Genomic DNA, 24,400 nt, shown 5'->3' on the forward strand with positions numbered 1-24,400 from the left:
AATCCATTTTTTAAAAGTAAGAGCCCTCAAGAAGGCTTATATCAAGAAGATATACAATCTTGGGATGGGATGGGAATCAAGCATAGGTTTTACAGTATTAAACTAAAGAAGTTTAACCAGGAGGTAAAGGTGAGAGTTTTGATGTCTGTTTGAAAAAAGTCTCAATTGCTATGTATCATAATTAAAGAATAGCCTGAGAGAAAACCACTAATGTTTGGAACAAATCCACAGTCACCAGTGACAGACTTACATTCTTTTATTTATGTTCAGACCTTGCATGTGCTAATTTAAAGCTGACAAACAAAGGCCTTATCACCTGGAAGCCTGGGAAAATGAGTTCTTCTCACAATGTCCCTTTGAAGGTAGTGGCTCACATCCCATACTCCATAGAAAGTGACACTTAATTTGGCAGATCCTGGTTTTAGGCACCCAAGAGAATACTACTACCCTGGTCACATAAGGTACACAACTCAGGTTGGCTCAGGGTGGAATTCACTTCGTCAAAATGTCATAAGCAGCCTATGACGGAAGCCAGGGTGAAGCTGATGCAAGGCGGATCATGAGAAAAATTATGAGATTGGATGTTTCTATTTTTTGCTATTTTAATTTTTCTAAGACTTGCATTTTGCCAAATGATTTTTTGTATTATTTTAATATATGAGACATTCATTCCAGATTCTAAATAAATACAAGTAAAGCTGAAAAACATACTAGTTATCACCTATATACACCATGTTATCACCACCTTCCCAGTCTCTGATGAATCCTGCTAGAGGAACAACAAAAGGTATTTTTGGTCCCCCTAATTTTTTTAGAAATCAATGCATAATAAAGTGTGAGACCTAAGCAAAAGCTATCCATAAAAAATGGGAACAAAATTAGGAAAGTCATCCTCTGCAACTGAAATGTATATTAATTAATGTCAAATGAATGTGATTAGCCTTCTGCAGGAGTGACCATCGAGAGGCATTTTGAAATGAATCATGCAAAACATCAAGGTGTCTCTAAATCTCCTTAGATCTCCAGTCCAGATATAAGTCACTATAGCCTGGGCTTTGACATTGGATAACCTGAATGACCACATGCTTATAATAAATGCAGACACAATGATGTGGCACCGTGCATGCAGTTTAGAAAATGTCAAGTCGAAGAAGAATAATTTGTTGGGTCTTATTCAGAGAGGTCTGGAAGACAAGTCATTAGATATACTCAGTGGGAAATAAAGCAGGAGTGAGTCTCTAGTTTTTGCCACAACCCCAAGAAATACCCTTTAAGGCTACTCGATTTATTTTACCATCTACCATCTCATACGTTTATGTTTGCCTCACAACACCTTGATTAGCAACTTGGATTCCTGGGAAGTTTGATAACAGGAAGGGCTGCCTTAGATGAGGATTTTCTAGTGACAAAAAAGGCAAATCCCCATTGACTATTAGGTTAGCACTTGTTCATAAATAAATCCATGAGACTTGTTAGCCGGAAGTTGGTCCCCAGGAGCTCATCCTTCCTAACTGAACTGATAGCATCAAGTTTCTTGAAACTGGAGTTTGGACCCACCAGCCTTTCATATCAGTCTGCAAAGAAACTGCTTGAGCAAATGTGTGAAATGTTTCAAAAGCAACACATGGAACGTGTCATTATAACATTTGTCAAAGCCCGTAGAAGGTATACCACCAAGAGTGAACCCTAAAGTAAACTATGGTCTCTGGGTGATAATGATGTGCCAATGTAGTTTCACTGATGACAACAAATGTACCCCTTTAGTGCAGAAGGTTAACAGCAGGAAAAGATGTGCTTGTATGGGGGGCAGGGGACATGTGCTACTTTCCATTCAATTTTGCTGTGAGCCTAAAACTAACTCCAAAACGTAGCCTGCTTGAAAAACGTAATACATACAACCAGAAGGAGTTAAGACATACACTTGGGAGGCAAAGAGACCTGGAGTAAAATCCTGACATTGGCCCGGGTTGGGTGACATTTATCCTTTCTGAGTTTCAGCCCTTTTACCTGTAAAATGGAGGAAATAAATATCTGTCTTTGGTGTTATGATAGTTACATGAAATAATACATATAAAATGTGTAGAAGAGTGCCTGGCATTTAGTAAGATTTCATAATTTCCATGCTCTGCCCAAAACAAATCCTATAAGGTTAGGCCTGATTTCGAAGTTTTTCTTCATGCCAAAAAGTATGACTATTGCTCTGAGAACCTAAGGTACACAGAGCAAAAAGCAGGAGGTGGCAGGCTACAAGACCAGGCCCCTGGAGAAAGAAAGCATCTCCAAATAATAAGTTGTTAGGGTTAAAAATTTTGCAAAGCATATTGTTGCATCATCAAACTTTCTTATTAAAATATTTGGTGTAGGGGCACCTGGCTGGCTCAGTTGGTAGAGAATGTGACTCTGGATCTCAGAGTTGTTGGCTCAAGCCCCATGTTGGGTGTAGAGATTACTTAAAAATAAAACCTTTAGGGGCACCTAGATGGCTCAGTCGGTTAAGCATCTGCCTTTGGTTCAAGTCAGGATTCTGGGATGGAGTCCCCAGTGGGCTCCCTGCTCATCAGGGAGTGCTTCTCCCTCTCTCTCTCTCTCTCTCTGCCCCTCTCCCTGTTCATGTGCGCTCTCGCTCTCTCTGTCTCTCTCTCTCCTTCCCTCCCTCTCAAATAAATAAAATCTTTAAATAAAATCTTTAAAATAAATCACATTTGATGTAAGCTTTATTATATTGAATCTAAACTATGTGCCAGACACTGTCTTAAATGATGGAAATAGAGAGATTATTAAGGTATACCTTAATAAGGTATGTATTCTATCCTCAGGGACCCAAAGAACAGTGGAAACCAATAATAATAATAAAATATATACCATAAAATGTACGATGGAGCTCCCCTCACCTCAAAAAAAATTCTTCCATGGTCAGCAAACAAAAAAGTTTCTAAAGAGTAACAGGTGAATCTTGAGAAATATTGCAGCTCACAAAATGTTCATGGAAAAAAATTCATTGAACAAAGACCCGAATCGTAAAGAGTTTGCAATTTTCATGTGAGGAATTGCAGCAATTCAAGTCCAAGAGGCAAAGCAACTTTTAGAGGAAGTTAACACTAAAAATTAGTGTTAAAAAGAAAAATATGGGCAGCCCCAAAAATATGGGCAGCCCCAGCTCAGCGGTTTGGCGCCAGCTTGGGCCTGGGGTGTGATCCTGGAGATCCAGGATCGAGTCCCACATCGGGCTCCCTGCATGGAGCCTGCTTCTCCCTCTGCCTGTATCTCAGCCTCTCTCTCTCTCTCTCTCTCTCTCTCTCTCTGTAATGAGTAAATAAATAAAATCTTAAAAAAAAAAGTATTCCATAATCTAATAGGTCCAGCACATGCTGAGTTGAAAAACATAAACAGTGACAAATAGATTTCTTTACTGCAGGATTTCTTAGAACTTTTTTTAAGATTTTATTTATTTATTTTTTAGAGAGCACACATGAATGAGCAGCGGGAGAAGCAGAGAGAAAGGGAGAAACAGACTCCCCACTGAGCAGGGGGCCCAATGCAGGGCTCAATCCCAGGACCTTCAGATCATGACCCGAGCTGAAGGCAGATGCTTAACCAACTGAGCCACCCAGGCACCCTTTTCGTAGCACTTTTAACATGCAAATGTGCACTATATTTGATGTAGGGCATTTTTGAAACTTATCTGACTCAGAACCTCTTTTTCCAGGCTCCCCACAGGATATGTCATTCAACCCATTCTAGAACATGATGTCGTTGTCTAGGATGAATCAATAAAGAGTCTCGATGGGAGAGTGAGGCAAACAAACTTCACATGCAGATCCCAATGTCCTGTAGAACCAAGTCAAACCCCTTGTCTTGCCCTCCCAGCTTGGCCGGGCACTACTTCTCAATCCACGTTTCAACTCCCTCCCTCCGTGTTCTCTAACCCCGGACAAACTGGACATTCTCTTTTCTCCTAAGAAAGTTTTAGATTCCCTTGTTTCTGAGCTCTTGAATGGCCTCCTTTTGAAACTCTACTCACTTTTAGGGATACAGCTCAAAGACTACTTCTTCAATCAGTCTTTCATGATCCCCCAAAATCACGTTATTAACACTCCCTGTGTGTGTTGCTTTTATTTCGAGTCAGCCCATATTTCATTCTATTTTGTCTAACAGATGGCAGTGCTCATGTGCAATGGGCGAAACTTGGGGGTGGGGAACACTGGTGACTGCTTGCCAGAACTACTCAAGTACCCGTTCCAAATGTTTCCTTCTATATCACTGTTTCCTCTTCCTTCGCCCAGTGACTGCCCTACTTCACACACACACACACACACACACACACACAGCAAAGAGTACCAAAATATCACTCATTTCACACAAATGTGCAGAGAAAATTCAGCTTCTTTATTTTGTATGAAACCCATCTAATCTGTCTCATTAGCACCCCACCTGCTGACTAGTGATAAAAACTGAGTTTATTCCAATCTTGTAAATTAATCTACTTTTTTTTTCTAGAGAACCCAGTCTTTTCCGGATTAATATCCAGTCTTTCAGAGGTTCTCTCTCTTCCTTCTCTTCTGCAAGAGGACATCTGGGCACAAAAGACGTGTTTCCCGTGTCCTCCTGACAGTATGAGGAGGTCTGGGGTTTATATTCTCCATCCTTATGCTTTTCTCTGGACTGGCAGTCATTGACACACCACTGAGCCTGTCCCTGGGGGATCTGCTGTTAAATTAGGCAGATGTTAAATTCATCAGTTGGTAGGATTCATGATCTGCCCTCTTTCTGTTCCTTAAGCCCTCATGGTCTGATGTAGGCCCATCTTCTCTCATTGAAGCAGTTAGTTCTGGCCCAGGTTGTTTATCTGTGACTCTCAGCTATAAGGACACCCCTGCTCTGCTGCAGCAAGCCTCAGCATGCCAAAATCTCACCTCATTTTCTCTTCCTCTCTCCCCTCTGGGTCTGCAAGATAATCTGGGACTCCCAGCAAATAGGACTGGAACAAAAAGACATCTTGGGAGAGCCAAAGTCAGTAGGTGCTCAATAAAAATTTGAATGCTAAGAAGAAAATGTTTACACATTTTAACATTACCAGTGCCTGTGATATTATTTTCAAGAAGCTCTTGCTAAATAAAAATATAAATTTTATCCAAAGATGTCAACATTTCTTATAACCATTTTAGTGTACCTCATATTTGATTTCTTACTTATTTTAACTTAGCATCATCACTATCCATGTTACAGGCTCATCATTTTACAGTAATAAGGCCCCTACCCTCAGACATTTTAAATTTTAAGAAAAATAATTATGATATAGATATACGAATGAGGGATAAGCAAGAGTATTATTTTAGCAGGAACAAGGCCCCTTCCCACAGTTCCTTTAAGTTTTAAGAAAAATAATCACGGTATAGATTAAAATGAGGAATGAGCAGACAAGAATGCTTGAACAAAATATAACTTTTAAATCAGCAGGAGGGTCAAGACACAGAAACAGTCTGAGAGTGAAATGAGGGAAGCAAAAGCGTGAGACAAGCAGACTTTGGAACGCAGACAAAGTAGGATCAGGGATTTCTGTCATTGGTTATTCTTCTCCATAAAGGTAACATACAATGTTATTTAAAGGACAGTAAGCATCTCTAAGAATGACCTTAAGTTCTTCTCCAAATCTGAGACTATCTGAATGAATTCCAAACTGATAGAACCTTTCAAATAGTTCTCTAACACGCAGGTTCAGAATAAAGAAAATCAAAGAGAAAAGAAAATTAATCCCTTTCTAATATGCTAATCACATCTCCTCTTACTCTTCTGTATTAGTTCACAGGTCAGAGATTGGCTTCCAGCTTCCTGCTAATTGTGACATTAGCAGAACGTAACACTCGCTTTTGAAGGAAAGAGAGAAACCCAGACAGCTTTTAGCATTTGAGTAATTAATCATTTAGTAGGTGCTAGTGGATGTTGGGTCAGGGGAGGAGGATTAGAAATCATTTTAATAGTGGATCAAAGGAAGGCAGGAGCTTTGGATATCATTTTCCTTCCTGGGAATGTCCCAGAAGTTGTCATGTTTAAAATATATATATATTTCTGATACAGAGTCAGGAGTTCATTGGTTTATTTCTTTTTATTTTTCATTGTAAGTAAAGTCTTCCCTGAAGATTGCTGTACCACGTAAGTATGAAGCCAAGCATTACTATTTCATCACGCCGAATACCATCTCTTTTCCTCTGAAAGGTGTTGAAAGGTTCATTTAATCCAATGACTCAATTGGAAACTTTAACAATGCATTTTATACGACACACAATTTATCTAGGTCTTAAAAAAATGCATTGGAAGAATAGCTTTGTACATTTCAATGACCCTGAGAGAACCCCAGTTACTTTAGATTATATGGATATTGTGCTACAACCTGCCTGCTTAACTATAAACTTTTATCTCCAATTAACTTCTGCCTATGATCAATGTTAAACCCTCAGAGAAGGTGGGAGAGGTAAGAAGTCAGGCAAAGGGCTCCTCCTAGGATAAGGCAGCTCTCAATCAGCTCATAGTGTCCAAGGACAAGGAGGCCAACAGAAGCTGCACAAAGGGGATCTTGACTTCTTCATTCAGCCTACACTGAGCCTGGTGGGCATGAACTGGCAGGCTGAGCTGAAACATAGAAATATTCCAAGCAGGCAAAGCAACAATGAGAAGAGCCTGGCCAGTCCTCCCCAAGCTCAGCAAGCACTGGCTCCATGTAGCCACCAGGACTGAGGATCAGAAGATCCAAACCTGAGAGGGCATTCATTAGCGCAATGAGGGCAGAAGCAGAAACCAGATCCCAGAGCCTGTGCAAGTGCACGCATGTCAGTTGGCCGAAGGTGGTGGAACACATAACTAGCAGCCGATCCGATAATAGGAGAGCTGAAGCCCATTGCAAGTGAAGCCAAAGGAAAACTGAGAGACAAGATGTCACCTCCCAAAGTGAGCTGGGTCCACAGTGCTTGGAGAATCAGCACGACTCCTTGGGGAAGGTGGAGAACTTTCTTTAATATGCCCATCAAGCTATGATCCCTTCCTTCCTTAAGGAGACTACATCCTCTTGATGGTGTGCACGTTTGTAACATGCTAAATTCTACAAGCATTTAGTTGGTACCGGCAGCACTCAGTAACTCCTCAAGAAAGATGATATTAGGCCCCACTGAATGCCTGTTCTGGGTTAGCTAACACCACCAGCAAGTGTGGTACATGGGTCTGCTGCTCTCCACCAAGCCACAGCAACTGTTCCTCACCATAATGTCCCATGGCCCTCTGTGTCCTGGGTCCTGCTTACAACAGACAGAGCATATCCAGCAATTTCAGGTCAGAGGCCCTCATTAAGTTAATGATCTGGTTCAGGGTCAAGCCCTGAGCTTCACATTTCAATCACCTGGGGAATGCCTGCAAAACAACCAGCATCTGGGAAAGGCCTGGATGTGGTATAGATCTTCCCAGAAGAATGTAGTGTGCCCCCAGGGCTGTGCCTGGTTGTCCAACTGAAGACATTACACAGAAACAGCAGTAAATGGCAGTGCTTATGGTTTTTCAAATCAGGGAAAGCTCTAACCTGCTAATTCCTGTGGAACATAGCACAAGATAGGGCAGTTCTCACCCTCCAAAAGAAATGGTTCCAAATTGGTTTACCTGTTCGTTGTCTTGGGGGCTTGTTGTTGTTAACATACTGGCAGCCCATCACGGATATGTTCGAGAATCTCCTTGCCAAGACGTCCTCGCCGCCATGTATTCATTTAATCCAGGCTTCTGTGGACCACGCAGACTGGCAGACCAACACTACCATGGCCCTGGGGACGATCATAATGTGATTGATTCTACCCCAAATCTCCCATCTTGTCCTCTGCTGCCCTGGAAGTCCTGAGTGGTTCATGTCCCCACTGCAAACGTTTCTGCTTTTCTGCAGCCACTGTCATTGATATCCATTCTCCTACAGCTGCCATTATCAGAGGCTTGTTGACCAACCACAAGGTCAAGTAGGAGGCTGGGTCCTTTATATAGTATCTCATGCCTTCCCTGGCCACACAGGTTGGGTTAATTAAACTTCCCACGTGCTGAAAGAGCTCGCTCTACTTTCTGACAAGAACTTCTTTTTCAGACCCAGTGCTTGCCTGTTTTCTTGCCCATATAGCCAGCATAATGCACCGTGAGAGTAGCATCGGGTTTGGGGCCATTATTCTATCCCAAACAATTTCTCTTTCTCTATTACAAAGCAGAACACTCTTAGAGGCCATCCACTTAGAGGCAGCCTGACAGTTGAACCATACTGCCTGATTTCAAATCCTGCCTGCCACTTACTGGCTAAGGGACCCTGGGCAAGTTTCTTAGCCTCTCCACGCAAGCACTTCCCCCTCTGCAAAACAAGGATGTCAAATAATAAATGACAATAATAAATAATAAATGTATTACTAAATATAAAGCGTTTAGAACAGAACCTGACATCAATGACCAACTGCTCTGGTTTGCCCAGGACTGAGGGGGCTCCCAGGATGCCGAACTTTCCATACTAAACCTGAGAAAGCCCCAAGCAAACCAGGATGAGTTGGTCACCTTAGTTGGCACCCAGGAAGCAGTATGCGCATGTTAGCTTTTGATGGATGTAGTTGATGAAACACGAAAAGATGGTTCTTTTAGGCCATCACTAGGCAGCTACAGATCTCTAATGTCTGTCACTTCTCCGAAAGTCAAGTCATTTGAACAAGATGCATACCACCCAAACTGCTCATCCTGAGACCAGGACTCAGTGTGCTTATGCATTCTTTTGTCTCCAGACGTATCCAAAGTAGAGGCCTGAATCATTTCCATTCCATCCTCCCCAAGGCTTTTACTTAAAATCACCAACTCATTTCTCATTGCTTTATTTACTCTTCAGGCCTGCTTGTTAGAAATAGGCTTACTTCTTGTTGGTTCATTTGTTTGATCTTGTTTAATGAAGCAAATTTTCGTAACACTAGGAGGTAAAATATTATTACTGTCAACAGTGCCCAATGTTATTTGGCTTTCCATCATAATGCCTGCTATGCATAAACAAATGACATTTCTTCACCTTTCCTCATCTCTCAAAGCTATATAATCTCAAATGATATTAAAAATAGCTCTAATGCACCGGCCCAAGCTTACATAGATATGTATACATGTAACACAATTAAAAAGTAATGTGAATTTTCACAAACACAACGGAGCTAAGCGTTGCAGAATGATGTTGTTTCCCTGGAAGGAAAACAACAGGGAGGATAAGGAGCAGAACTTTAGTGCCAGAGAAATCCCAACTCTACACTAGTTCTAAGGGATCTGAGATCACCTAAACATTTTAATTCTGTTTCCTTCTCTGACAGGGATAATACTTGCTTCATAGGACTTCTGTGAAGATTAAATGAGAGCAATGTATACTAATCACTGAGCTGCCTTCTTCTCACTTTTACATCCAAGTTATCCTGGGGTACAAAGGAGACGCACAAAGTCATTCCAGAGAGGATGCTGCTACACGAAATATCTTGGAATTGCCTATACCACAGCCTTGTAAATTTCTAAAGAAACAAAAATTCATTGATTCAAGTCTGAGAAGTGAAGAAGGTGACTCAAGCAGGGTAACACCCTCTGCAGTAAGAACATAACTCCCAAGTAACAACGGGCACTCCGAATCACTTCCAATTTGGCACTGCCCAAATGGAATCAATTTGTGGGCAAATGAATTCTTAAAATGTTTAATATGCCTCAATTTATCTTTTAACAGTTCTGGTGTCAGAAAAGGAAAATGAAGGAGACCCCCAGCACCCCCAGGAGCAAGAAGCAACCAGATGTAGGTACCTTGAACTGCTGCTTTCCTGCTGCCTCTGGAGATGGTGGAAAAGCTGCTCCTGGGTTTTGGGTCCTAGCTCCAAAGCTTTTGCATTATGACTTTTCGGATTTTATTTGGGCTTCGTCCTCGACTGGTTCTGGAAGCTGGCCAAAGTTGGGCTGGGTCTGGAGTTGGAGTGGGTCCAACTTAGAAACCCTGCTGAACTAAAATCAGGCTGGGCGCCTTCAGAACCACACTGGGTCCAGGGTTAGCCTGGGTCCAAACTCTGGAACCAGACCTGAGCCCTGACAGACTGTGTCCAGGGACCCACAGGGTCTGACTTTAAAACTGGACAGGGTCTGCGGTCAGGCTGGGCCCAACTTAGAAACCAGATTTGGTCCGGGAAAGGCTGGGTCTGGGAATGGACAAGGTCTGACTTAGAAGCTGGGCTGGATCCGAGGTCAGCCTGGGTCCTGCCCTAGAAGCCGGATGGAGACCAGGAAGGACCGGGTCCAGGGATAGACTGGGTCTGACTAAGAAGCTGGGCTGGATCTGAGGTCAGCCTAGAAGCCAGATGGGGTCCAGGAAGGACCAGGTCCAGGGATAGACTGGGTCTGACTTAGAAGCTGGGCTGGATCTGACTTAGAAACTGGACTGAGTCTCAAACGACCTGGGTGTAACTTAAAAACCCAGCTGGGTCCCAAGACAGACCAGGTTTGACTTAAACAGGATCGAGTCCCGTGAGGCCTCAGGTGAATAAAAGTTTGTTTTAGGGGCACCTGGGTAGCTCAGTGTGAGTGTCTCCCTTTGGCTCAGGTCGTGATCCCGGAGTCCTGGAATCAAGTCCTATGTCGGGTTCCCTGCATGGAGCCTGCTTCTCCCTCTTCCTGTGTCTCTGCCTCTCTCTCTGTGTTTCTCATGAGTAAATAAATAAAATCTTTAAAAAAAATTTTTTGTTGTTGTTTTAATGCTGAACAAGTAGGTTAAACTTAACCAAAGATAATCTTGAATTATAGGGGTCACAGTAGAGAACTTTTAACCATCCCTTTTTTTTTTTTTTTTTAACTTTTAACCATCTTAAATACACTTACCCGTTTATGAAACATCCTAGCCAAAAAGGGGTTTCTACCAAGTGCTCCCTAAAAAAAGGTAGAGGGAATTTTTTTTTCTCTATAGTTTCTGATGATCCACTGAGATACCTCACTCACTCACTATAGGCAGCATCCTGGGAAACTGGCAAAAGACAGCAAAGCTAAGAATTCTTAACAAAACCAGCTCTCCCCAGATTTCTTTCTTTGATGTCTGGTTGAGAGATGAAGATAACATTTCATGTTCTTTTCCAAATTCAGATTGGCAGGAAAAAATATGGATTATCAATTCTTTCTATCCTAGGGACAGCTGCTGACTTCTTTGTCTCATTTTGTGTTCTGAGATTTATCAACTGTCATGTTGGGGGCTCCCAAAATAGGGCAAGACAGAAATGTGGGCTGCACCCCATTTGTAGCTAGCGTCCTACCAACTCTTCCCAGCTCTTTGAAAAAGTATGTAAGTCTTTCTTTCAGTTATCTTTGGGAGTGGCTCGGGATCTTGCAAGGTTGGATCTTTTGGACCTTCTTTGGGGACCCTTATTGTGTCCATGGGGTTGATCATTCTGCCAGGAATATTTACATTAGTCCCAGATGAAACTTGACAGGAATTTTTTTTTAAGTACCTTTATGGTCAGAAATTGACCACCCTGGAAACTAATACTCAGAACCAGATAGGAACTTTTTTTTTTTTTAGGTGTTCTCTCCTAAGCTAAAATGAAACTGTACCCAGAAGGAAAGAAAAACATTCTGAAGCCACTGTGGAAGAATTTACCAAAAGTTTCCAAAGAAACACAGCTCTAAATTTGGAACACAGGAATCTTTTGATTTCTATCTTAGTCGAAGATCTTCTCCCTAATATAAAGAAGCAATTGAGGATAATGTAGTTCGATGGCTAGGTGAGTGTCTTGAGGTCACTCAGGTTGCAACCCAATTCTTTGAAGAATTTAAAATAATTGTACTTGTCTTATAATTGAGTCTTTATGAGAACAGAAATGCAGCTCTAGAAATAATCCAAACCCCACCTGTCTGTCCTTTTTTACCAATCCCCCAAATTCCTTTATTTATCTTAAAAGGCTTGCAGATACTGTAAAAGATCTAAATTGAGGAAACAAAAGCCCTTCTTGGAGAAAATTCACATTTTTTTCTCCATGCCTTTGAGATGTAAATGCCCTACCAGATCTTGTCAAACTCAAAGCCACCTCTTGAAAAGCAAACTTATAAGAGGTCATTCTTATAAGAGAAATAAGAAAGCTATTTGGAAATTAGGTGAATGAAAAATCTTAAAAGTATTTCCCACAAATACTAGTAAAATTTTTAGCCATCTGCCTTAGCAACATCTTCCTAAATATGTCTCCTTAGGCAACGGAAACAAAAGCTAAATGAAAACTATTGGGACTACACCAAAATAAAAAGCTTTTGCATAGCGAAGGAAACCATCAACAAAATGAAAAGGCAACTTACTGAATGGGCGAAGATATTTGCAAGTGACATGTCTGACTAGGGGGTTAACACACAAATTATATAAAGAACTTCTAAAACTCAACACCAAAAAAGCTCCCAAATAATCTGATTTAAAATGGGCAGAGGATTTGAATAGATATTTTTCCAAAGAAATACAGATGGCCAATAGACACATGGAAAGATACTCAACATCACTGGTCATCAGGGAAGTGCAAAGCAATACTACAATGAGATATCACCGACACTGTCAGAATGGTTAGACTCAGAGAAAAAGAAAAGAAAGAAAGAAAGAAAGAAAGAAAGAAAGAAAGAAAGAAAGAAAGAAAGAAAGAAAGAAAGAAAGAAAGAAAGAAAAGAAAAAAAGAAAGAAAAGAAAAGAAAGAAAAGAAAAGAAAAGAAAAGAAAAGAAAAGAAAAGAAAAGAAAAGAAAAGAAAAGGAAGGAAGGAAAAGAAAAAGTGTTGGCTAGGCAGTGGGGAAAAAAGAACCCTTGCGCACTGTTAGTAGGAATGCAAATTGGTACAACCACTATACAAAGTAGTATGGAGGTTCCTCAAAAAATTAAAAATAGAAACGCCAGACAATCCAATGACTACATTACTAGACATTCCCCCTCACCCCCCAAAAAATCCACAAAAACACTAATCCAGGAAAATATATACACCTTTATGTTTACTGTGGCATTATTTTCAATAGCCAAGCTATGAAGTAACCCAAGTGTCCATAGATGAATGGATAAAAAAGCTATATATATATATCACATATTTCATGTATGTATAAAGATATATATTATAAAGAAGATATATAATATATATAACAGAATATAACTGTGCCATTAAAAAAGACTTCTTGCCATTCGTGACAACATGAATGGAATTAGAGTATTGCGCTAAGTGAAATAAGTCAGAGAAAGACAATTACCATGTGATTTCACTTATATATGGAATCTAAAATATGAAACAAAGAAACAAAAAGCAGAAATGGACCCATAAAAACAGAGAACAAACTAGTGGTTGCCAGAGGGGAAGGGTAGGGAAATGGGCAAAGTTGGTGTAGAGGTATAAGAGGTATACAGGATTCCTGTTATGGAACAAACAAGTAGCAGGGATGAAAGGCACAGCACAAGGGTTATAGTCAATGGTATTGTAATAGATGTATGGTGATAGATGACAGGTACACTTGTGACGAGCAGAGCATAAGTATTAGACCTGTAGAATCACTATGCTGTAAACCTAAAACCAATGTACATTATGTCAACTATACTTCCATTAAAAAAAAAAGAATAATTGTAAAAAAAAAATTTCAGCCATCTGCGGAGGTAACTTTAATTTATTCTATCTGCCAGAAGTACAATGTGTATCCAACCATTCTTTGATAAGCTATGGAGTTCTGCATTATCATCATACATGTCTCATGGCTAAAACTTTTAAACAAAAGTTATGAGATCTCTGCACAGACATGTTATAGATGTATGATATTTTTCTACCTCTAATTTGTAAAGTTAATTTCTACTTAATTGACTCAAAGACAAGCACTAAAATAAATCAAGTATACTCTCAGAAATATAAAACCTAATTCTAATGTTTTTTTTAAGTTTACATGATCTAAGCTAATGATCAGTAAATAAAAGCTTCCTTAAGTTTGTTGGTTTAATTACAGTTATCAGCAGTGAGTATAATACTTTTATGCTACTTAAGTTTACTAAAAGTCACATAAGCTCATGTTATCTCTGTTACAGAATTTGTTTTAGCAAGAAAAATAACTTAAGATGGTGATTAGCTGTGTAATTCTCATGAAGTGTTCATGAGTTCCTAAATATAATTGTTAAGATGAAGTAAATTAAACAGATGTGAGTAAAAAAAAAGTTTATAAATAAATTTTTCAATAATAATTATGATTTATGGTATGTCTACTGAACAATAATCTCCAAAATCTTTTTGGTAACTTGAAACTTACTTATTGTGCTGCATTGAAAAATTTCCTAGGAGGAAGAATGTACTTCTAGAAACTGTAACATGTATTTCTAAACTTGTTAATTCACAGAATGTAAGTGTAACAGCCCATAATTGTTTGCTTCTTAGTTTTCACTAGGGACAAAGGATTCTAAGGGTTAAGAATTCTAATCAATATATAGGATTAAAACTATTTAGAAATAATAAGAGTAAAGGAAACAACTATATATGAAAAGTAGGTAAGGAAAATAGAATGAATAAGTGGTTGTTTCGATGAGAAAGAGAAAAGCCATACAACAAAACCTGACTGGACATTTTTTAAAGATTATGGAAGGTACATGGAGAAGGAATCTTTGAAAAGGAATTTTATGGATGGTCAAGGTAACTAAAATTGGAACGGATTTATTTAAGTTTTTAAATAATGAGTTTAAATATCAAAAGTACATTGGTACAAAATTAGAATTTGGTTTTCTCTCTGTTAAAAGGATGACGGTTTCTTGGTCTGGTCTTTTTTATTTTCTTGGTCTGCTCTTGATAAGAGATTTGTGTAATCTATCTGGAAAGCAAAATTTGTGTGTTACCAAAATAATTTACTGCCATTTCATGTTGTCTTTATCAGGTCTTTGATTACTTAAGAAAAGCCAGTCTTCTCAATATTAAGAGCTAAATTTTATTCACAACTATGTAACCTTCTGTATTTGCCTTCAAAATTTTCTATTGTCACTTTAGTTAAATCAATAAATAATATTTCATAATGAGCTGAGATTCTAGTAGTCAAATATTCAAACCTTTTGACATTTTGACAACTTCTTAAAATAATTTTTTAAATAGAGTTCCTTTAGTCTCAGAGTAACTTTGAGATTTCCCAGAGGGTCTCTGAAAAATCTCAAAGGATTTGTGTCATCTTGTAAAATAGAGATGTTAAACTAATTAGGTTTATTTGGTGATTTATTTGGTACATTAAACTATGTGGAAAGCATTATCAACTAAGAGGGAATGATAAACCTGCTTAGGTTATCTGTGTATGGATATATGTTACTAACATAGGTATCCCAGAAATTATCTAAAGTTCCCAGAAAATTGTCAATACTCTCATTGTCCAGTTATTATCCTAAGTTATTATCTGTCACAGAAATAACTACATTTCCTTGTCAAATGAATTGTCATCAAATCTTTAACCATGGGCATTTTTCAAGTCTTTTTGTCTTTTATAGTTATTGTTCTACTCTAATGCTTTTGCAAAGAGATATTCACGAAAAGGACTCTGACAAATACTCTAGAATACAGGTTTCTGGTGACTTTAAGATCATAAAACTGAACTAGATAAAAATTTCTAGAACCAACGAAAACACTGGATTCAATCAGAAGGAGAATTAATAATATGGTATTGAATGAACTAATGAGGATGATTATATTTTGTATAAATTTTTCTTTGAAATATTACTGGTTCCTTAATGTTTTATTTTGCAGATTTCAGAAAATCTGTTTCTTTTCTCATAAGCTATCTGTGACTTATAGTAATTATGTAATGTATATCTATGTAGAGGACTAAAACATTTACAGGGTACCTGGCTGGTTCAGTCAGAAGAGCATGCCACTCTTCATCTCTGGGTTGTGAGTTCAAGCCCCAGGTTGGGTGTAAAGACCACTAAAAAATAAAAGTTACTTTTTTCTCCCTTCCTGATTTCTCTAGAATTCAGAAACTTATTGAATATTCTTATTTTCATGGCAATATAGTGATTTACATAAGTTCAGTAAGAATCTGTTGTTCTTTAATGGGACGTAATTGGAAACATTGATTATATTACTAAGGCTTTGACTACAATGTCATATTTGAAAATATGCATAAAGTCAGATATAACCAGATAGTTTTAAGAAACTAAAGTTGACATTATGGAGCCAATAAAAGCCCCTTGGAAAAATTGGTCTTGTACCTTGCCTTTATGGGAACCTTATGGTTCCCAGTGGTCTTACCAGCTGACTATGAAGAGTCACTTTGTGGCAGGCCCAGCAACCTCAAAATATTTAGGCAACCCCCAGAACACAGGAATCTACCCAAATCTATACATATTCCAGGCAAAGTCTGATGGTGAATTCTTGGCTTGACTTCTAAGCCTAGAGAGGCTTTTAAAAGTCCAATCTAAGATTCCTTATGAAAAGTTCCAGCAAAGCAGATTTAAAAAGAGCGTATCCAGATGATCATGATTCTTGCTGTGCTTACATAATCAGACCAGTAGACTTATTTTATAAACAAATTAGTCTTGCTGTGATTATCTTTGATAGACATGACAGTGATTTTAGAGGAAAGAATTATGTTTCAGTAAAAAATTATAGCACAACTCTACAGGTACTGGATTATGTTCATTGTCTTTGAGATTTCATTACATATCTATAAACCAAACGGGATCAGGAATTCTTCTATTTTCCTCTAATGTCCTACTACTCTCCAGACTAGCACTTTCAATTTCCTCCCACTGTCTGATTTTGAATCAGTAAAAGCAAAGACTGCCCTTGAACACATTGGAAGGGACCATACCAGGTCCTTCTCACTACCCAAACAGCAGCCAAAAATACAGGTACCTGAACCTTTAGTCCACATCCTCCAATCAAAAAGGGTTCCTCCAGCTACACACTAGCTGGAGATCTAAAATTTACATTGATTAGGGAGGTTTCTCCCCAGAAGCAGACAGCATCTTGAAGTAGACAGATCTCCCAAGATCACAGATCAAGATCTTTATTTCCAATTTTAAGCTCTATTTCTTCTGCCTTTTTGTTACTTGCTTTTTCTCTCTGTTCACACATGGAAAGTCAATGCTCCTTAACTTTGGCAACTATGTCTAAATCTACTGGTAAGGCTATAGCTGTACAACAGTCCCTAGATTTTCTTCCTGGTGGCGGGGCTGAAGGATGTTAGATAATAGAATTACTTTAGATTACCTTTTGGCTGAACAAGGAGAAGTCAGTGCTGTGGCAAATACCTTCTACTAGGGATCCCTGGGTGGCGCAGCGGTTTGGCGCCTGCCTTTGGCCCAGGGCGCGATCCTGGAGACCTGGGATCGAATCCCACGTCAGGCTCCCGGTGCATGGAGTCTGCTTCTCCCTCTGCCTGTGTCTCTGCCTCTCTCTCTCTCTCTGTGACTATCATAAATAAATAAAAATTAAAAAAAAAAAAAAAAAAAAAAAAAAAAAACAAATACCTTCTACTGTAGCTGGATCAACACCTCTGGTATTGCAGTAAATATAGGAAATTAACAAACAAGCCAGTTGGCTGAAACCAGTTGATGTTCTTTAGGTACATATTTTGATTTATTTCACACCGAATTCTTTGGTGGATGGAGGTTCTGGCTAAGGAGCATGCGTCAGTCTCTTGGTATTATCTTCCTAGTAGTTATTTTTATAGTCTTGCTGATACACTCTGTTCTTATGGGTCTTAAAGGCATGTTCATAAGTATCAGCAGTACATTGGATGGTCTCTCTATACTTGGAGAAAAAAAAAAAAAAAACAGAAACATGGACAATGAGATGAACTGCAAAAACAGTTTTTCCCCAGATCTGACCTCACAACCGGTGAGTTTCACAGTGAGACAAGAGCAACTTAACTCTGACGGTGCCTAAGAGTGGCACTAATACCAAATTTTTGGCCAATTGCTCACATATGAGAGGATAACCAAAGGTGGAAATTATCAAATTAATTAAACAAGGAGACCATTAGACTGTTGTGACCCTAATGCCATGACAGCCTATGTAAGCAAACCAAAATCCAAGAGTGTAAGTGTGTCAAGGTTGCAAAATCAAAGCCTAAGGACAAGTAATCACAAACAGCCAAAGAGGCTCTATATTATAGTTAATGGATAATTTCCTCATTTCTGCCTTTTCTCCATAAGAGTCTCTCCCTGAGCTCCTGACAGTGAAGCTCTCCTAATCACTTTGGGTTTGGTGCTGCTGTTTCCAATTGATTTTTGCTCAAATAAACTCTTAAAGCAGACAAAGTAATAAAGTAATAAATTAATAATAAACTAGTAAGGAGAAGTAGATTGTAAACTAACTCAGGGAATTCTGATAAAGGGGTTTCAAAAACATTTTGAAAATAGAATACAGGGCAGCCCGGGTGGCTCAGCAGTTTAGTGCCACGTTCGGCCCAGGGCCTGATCCTGTAGACCTGGGATAGAGCCCCGCATCGGGCTCTGTGCATGGAGCCTGCTTCTCCCTCTGCCTGTGTCTCTGCCTCTCCCTCATGAATAAATAAATAAAATCTTAAAAAAAAAAAAAAAAAGAAAACAGAATTTTTTCAAATTCATTTATAGATCCCCAAGGTAATTCCTTAAAACAGCAACCCTAACCTGAATGATTGCTTCAATGTTCATTTCAAAATCACATTTAGTCTCATCCCTTTTATATAATTAAAATTAATTCTGATTTCAGACACAGATTTAGGTACTCTAATCATCACTGATGCTTGATATGTCATAAACCAAAGTTGAAAATTATTTCTTGTTCTGTACATTCTTCGGGGTTTGCATAACAATGAAGAAGGTTGTGTATATTACACATTACTCTTGCTGATGCATACATGAAGGGCAGAGTTTCACAGCCAGAATGAAGAATAGATTTTTGCTTCTCATCTTGACATTTAGGATACAATACCCACATAAACTGGTTAAAAATCCTTTGGTTGCAGTGTGATTAAATAATATGCTTGCATCAATATCTGTTCACTTTGCTATGAACTCTTGCCCTCAATATGCATTATCAGAAACAGTCAAACATGTTCCCAGTTCTCTTATTTCTCCAAGTAAGAAGCTCTTCTACTAGTAGCAGCTGCCATATCTGCTCAAATAAAAAAAAATATATGTTCTTGGCCACAAAGATAAATTATAGAAGAATTTTTAAAAGTTACGTTTACTGATTTAAGAGGCACTTGGTGAGCTTTCAGACCTCAATTAAGGCTGTGATTTGAGAAAAAGAAAATGAATTTTCCAAGCAATTAGGTGGTAATAGATCTAATGGCTTTGGGGGGAAAGAAGTGGGTATTTTTAACTTTGACAACTGGCTGCCATGCATTTGTTATATAACCTCTTTTGATAAGTATTTTTGCTCCAAATACCTTTTTTAATTATCTGAAAATGGCTTTTGCAGGGAATTATAAAGAGTAACAACCACAATGGAGACAGGCATTGTGCCCTACAGAGTCAATAGCATTCACTTTTCTAAAAACATCTCACGTTAATTTCATAATACTCATTTTAAAAGGTCCAAAAATATGTGCTTACCGATAAACCATATGGTCTCAGAAGGATATTTTACAAGAAAATGTGTCAGCTTTCATAAACTTCCACAGGGGACCCTTTTCCTTTTGAAAGAAAAAACCTGACATTGAAAACACAGTGGAATTTGAACATGAAAAGATTTTTTTAGCAGCATGAGAATGTAATAGAATCCAACAAAATCAGTGTATTTCATATTAAAGTAAGGCCCTGTCTTCAGCTCATTCGTGGGACAAAAGAACAAACCGTTGGTTACAGTGATGTAGCATGGGTATTCAAAGTTAATGGAGATTTAAGTTCCTCATTTACCTATTGTTAAAGGAAAGGCTAAGATTGATTCATCTGAAAATAGAGCCATTTTTCTATACCTTATGCTATAGGCAAAGAAATCTTTTTTCAGCTTTTTTGTTCTTCACCGCAAAATTTTCTTCATTATTTAACCCCACATTTCCCCAACCAATTCTATAGAATATCGAAATGTGCCCTACAAAGTCTCACAAAGATGGAAATCTTCCATCCACCACTTTTGTATAAGCAAGGAATAAATTACTTGAGCTTTATTGTCTTCCTCCTCTAGGCTCAAGGAGCTTGGCCTCTTTAACCTACAGAACAGCACAAATACTTGGCTTTGTGGTAGCAGAAAATATTTCAACCTAATAACTGAATGAGATTTCTCTAGAAGAGGACATAAAAAATTAAAACACATAATAGTTGAACCTAAAACTTGGCTGGAGACAAAAGAAGTTTAATGTCCTCTTTGCTGGCGTTGGAATAATTGTTCATGAAATGGGGATTCTGAGGTCATACCATCAATCCATCAATGACTAATGAGTGGAACAATAATGGCCAACTGATTCAGTCACTTTAGGCACACTGATAATGAATATTGATTTCTTTTTTTTTTTTTTTTAAGATTTTATTTTTTCTTGAGAGACACAGCGAGAGTGGCAGAGACATAGGCAGAGGGAAAAGCAGGCTCCCTGCGGGGAGTGTGATGTGGGACTGGATCCCAGGACCCTGGGATCATGCCCTGAGCCAAAGGCAGACACTCAACCACTGAGCCACCCAAACATCCCTGAATATTGATTTTTAAATCCAAAATCAAAATCCAAAAATCTACTACCAAGGATTTTTAAATCCTTAGTAGTAGATCCGAAGATTGCTTGCTTTTGTCAGAGATCAAAACATAATGAGATAGTGATACTAATAGAAAAGTAGGAACTCTCCTAAACTCAGGAACCCTATCTCCAAGGGAAGATGCAAGAGGACCCTAGAAGGAGCAAAGGGTGTACCCAGCTCCAGAAACCTGGGACAGGACCTCAGTGCCACAGAATCAAGCAGGAAAGAGCAGCACAGGTCATAGAGCCACAGTGACATAGGCTCAAGCTAAATGCAAAAACACCTCATAATAACAACATCTGGCATATAGTGAGCATAAATATTTGTCAGGAATTGTATTTATCTCAGCAAATCTTGACAACAACTTTTGAGATAAATTCTATCCCTGTTTTAGAATGAAGGAAACCAAGACTCAGGAAGCCAGTGTTAGAGTCAAAGTTAAATCCAAGCAATCTGACACCAGAGTCCTTACTTTTGCTAGAACCTCTTGGGAGCACTGGCCGGAAGAGAGGAAATAGCCAAAATGAACATGACACTGAATTAATCAGCCAAACATAGAAGGAGGGATAAAAGGAGAGAGTGGGCAAATGTTCAAGGGGCTGAGCCCTATAGCTAGGACCAGGAGGTAAGTGTGTGATGCTGCTTTGGAAGCCTGTTTTCAGCCGCATTCAACAGCTATGGCCTGCCTCTCTCTAATCACCTGCGATTACAAGCCACCATCATGCAGGAATAACTAGAAATAGCCATATTGGCAAGTATGGTAAGTATGGGTAATTCAAGAGCAAATTCTGCAGATCAAATAAGATTTTTTCATATCTCCTCACACTTTTGAAAAACCATTATTTTGGGGTGCCTGGGTGGCTCAGTTGGTTAACCCTCAGGGGTCCTGGGATCACACCCCACCTGAGGCTCCCTGTTCAGTGGGGAGCCTGCTTCTTCCTCTCCCTGCACCCCAGCCCCCACCACTTGTGCTCTCTCTCTCATTCTCTCAAATAAATAAATAAAATCTTTTTTAAAAAAACTATTATTTTGAAATCTATTTGTAAGCCTTGCTTGAGAGGAGGGTCCTAACGTGGAATAGCATGTCTTCATCTGAGAAGCTCAAAACATTTCATAAACACTCTCATGGTGGCCCTAGTAAAAGAATCATTATTCAGCGCCCTGAAGCTAGGGTTGGAGTATTAGAAAACAATGGTGAGTTAGACGTCACCATCTCATAGCTTTTTTAGTAGAAATTACACATGCATGCGGAACCTCCAAAGGCTGAGTGTGTGGCTTATTGTGAATCAGGGAATCGGTGGCAGAGTCTGCAGGGCCTACCTGATTAACTGCTTTGCCTGCGTTGATTTGTTAAGCAATTAGAACGCGGGCCATATATAGTCTTACACCCACTCAATGCCATGCTGGTAAATAGTCAGCTTTAATCTTCAGTACCTTTAAATGGTTGCCAGTATATTATATGGTCCTCAGTGGATCCATGCATCTGTTTATAATCCTTTTGTTTCTAGAAACGTGATTTGTAAAGAAATAGATCTGACCAGTGAAACCCATAGTGTGAAGCTGACCATCTTTACTAAATCTACATATGACACTTAACTTTTACAAAAGACTTTGCTGCCGCTGTTTGTCTTCTTCGGTGGATCTCTTTAGGTAAGTATGGCTATTTTCATCTGGCTCTGGAAGGCTGACTGAGATCACATGGCTGCCATTTACCCACTGAACTGGTGACTAAAACAGAAGCCATATGCTGATACCCGGCATTGTGTTTGGCCCATTGTTTTTCTTTCACTCAGGCAAAAGGTAAAAAAAATACAGGCAATTAACCAATTCTCATTTAACTAATCATTATAGATATATAGGTGGAAGGATTCAGACCAAATCCTTTCCTGATCCTCATTTTACATCAGTACTAGTATTTCTGTGAAGAATTACTTACTAAATGGCATATGTACTGGTATTTTTTAAAATATTTTATGTTTTAAGTAATCTCTACGTTCAAAGTGGGGCTCAAACTTACAAACCCAAGATTAAGAATCGCATGTTCCACCGACTGAGCCAGCCAGGCACTCCTGTACTAGTATTTTAATTTTTTTTTTTTTTGGTTATTAAGATTTGAGGGCACACACATTATAGACCACGCACTGTACTAGCTCTCCAGGGCTGAAAGGGCAGGCACAGGGACAAAAGGCCCAGGTCTACTTCAAGTGACAGTGTGCTCAAAAAGCCACAATATAGAAAATGTACTCAAAAGTGTGTGACAATATTCAGGTCAAATCCTAATGAATAAAATCCATCTGCAGAGCTGCTAATAGGAAACTTTCAGAGCCACAGTCAACAGCCTCCTGGTTTTAAACAAGATTTAGCAAAACCTAATTCCCACATACCAAACAAATAAGAACCATTCTTTAGACTTTGGTGTGATGGTATTTGATAGCGTAAACTGAGTGAATACATCCTAAACGAGTGGTCCTAAACCCAAAGCATCAGTACATACCTCAGGCCACTCCCCAGACTCACCAAATCAGAAACTCTGGGATAGGAGCCCAACAATTTATTTTCACAACTTTTCCAAGGGATTCTGATGCCCACTAAAGAAGAGGCAGCTGCTTAAGGTGGAATGAGATCAGAAATGTTTCTTGATAAAAAAAAAAAAGAAAGAAATGTTTCTTGAAGGAAGAGAATCTTGAGTCAGACTCAACAAGAAATAGAAGACTTGCCTGATTTTCTCTCTTGATAGGAGGCTTTACAAGCAAGCCAAAAAAAAAAAAAAAAAAGATTAAATATTTACCTTTTGAAAAAAAAAAAAGATTTTATTTATTTACTCATGAGAGATACAGAGAAAAACAGAGACATAGGCAGAGGGAGAAGCAGGCTCCCTGTAGGGGAGCAGAACTACTGCAGAACTCAATCCCAGGACCCTGAGATCAGGACCTGAGCCGAAGGCAGATGCTCAACCACTGAGCCACCCAGGTGCCCCTAAATATTTACGTTTTGAAAGAAGCTTCGGCTCTGTTTAGATACTAAACCATATCATACAACTACTTTGGCAGATCTGTTTTCCACAGATGTTTCAGCTTCAAAAATATATACTCCCCAGGCAGCCAGTGAGCTATCTTAAGAAAACTAACAATAACTCCTAAATACTTGAGATTTCACATGTTATCATTCAAGATGAAATGTGAAGTACTTCCCTCTCCGACAATCGTTATTTATTTTCTTTGTCCATCTTGTAAACCATATGTTTATTTCAAAAAGAGACATTTGTAGGAAGTTTACAGAGTATGAAGAGGCTGAAATTAACGTGAGCACGATGCTACAAAGATTGCTAAATTCTAGTCAACTTTTTTTTTTAAGTTCTTATTTCCTGCTGGAGTCCAGGTTTTCTTAACACATACCACACCTTTTCATTAGGCTCCCTTTGACAATTTTAGTGTTCTACTTCCCCCTTGTGGTGAAATTAGGATTTTTACTGTTTCTGAAATCCTAAAGGTTGATAAAAAGGCAGAGTTATCTATGCCCAGTATCAAGTTTAAATACAAATTGACAAATTCAGCCAGTCATTTTATTGATTTCCTGATAATATCCACATTCAGATCTTTTTTTAACTACCCGACGGTTGGTATAATCTGTTCTTTTTCATCCTGATATGTGGAATCATCTAGATGCAGACAAAAACAACTGATGGGAGTGGCTAGCCAATATTTTTTCAAACAACATTAAATTGTTAATTC

General features: G+C 38.9%; 1 long non-coding RNA gene across 2 annotated transcripts in view; it reads right to left on the bottom strand.

Annotated features, from left to right (window-relative positions):
* Positions 1-24,400, bottom strand: part of LOC140608665 (uncharacterized) — a 306,107-nt gene that overhangs the window by 254,979 nt on the left and 26,728 nt on the right. The window contains exon 1 of one of the 2 annotated variants that reach the window (XR_012010648.1): positions 7,642-7,795. The exons of the other annotated variant lie outside the window; for it this stretch is intronic. This is a non-coding gene — a long non-coding RNA (uncharacterized lncRNA). Of the gene's footprint in view, positions 1-7,641; positions 7,796-24,400 lie in introns of those variants that run through there. 2 annotated transcript variants of the gene reach the window in all.

This window comes from Canis lupus, chromosome 18 (assembly GCF_048164855.1).
Source record: "Canis lupus baileyi chromosome 18, mCanLup2.hap1, whole genome shotgun sequence".
NCBI classification, from domain to species: Eukaryota; Metazoa; Chordata; class Mammalia; order Carnivora; family Canidae; genus Canis; species Canis lupus.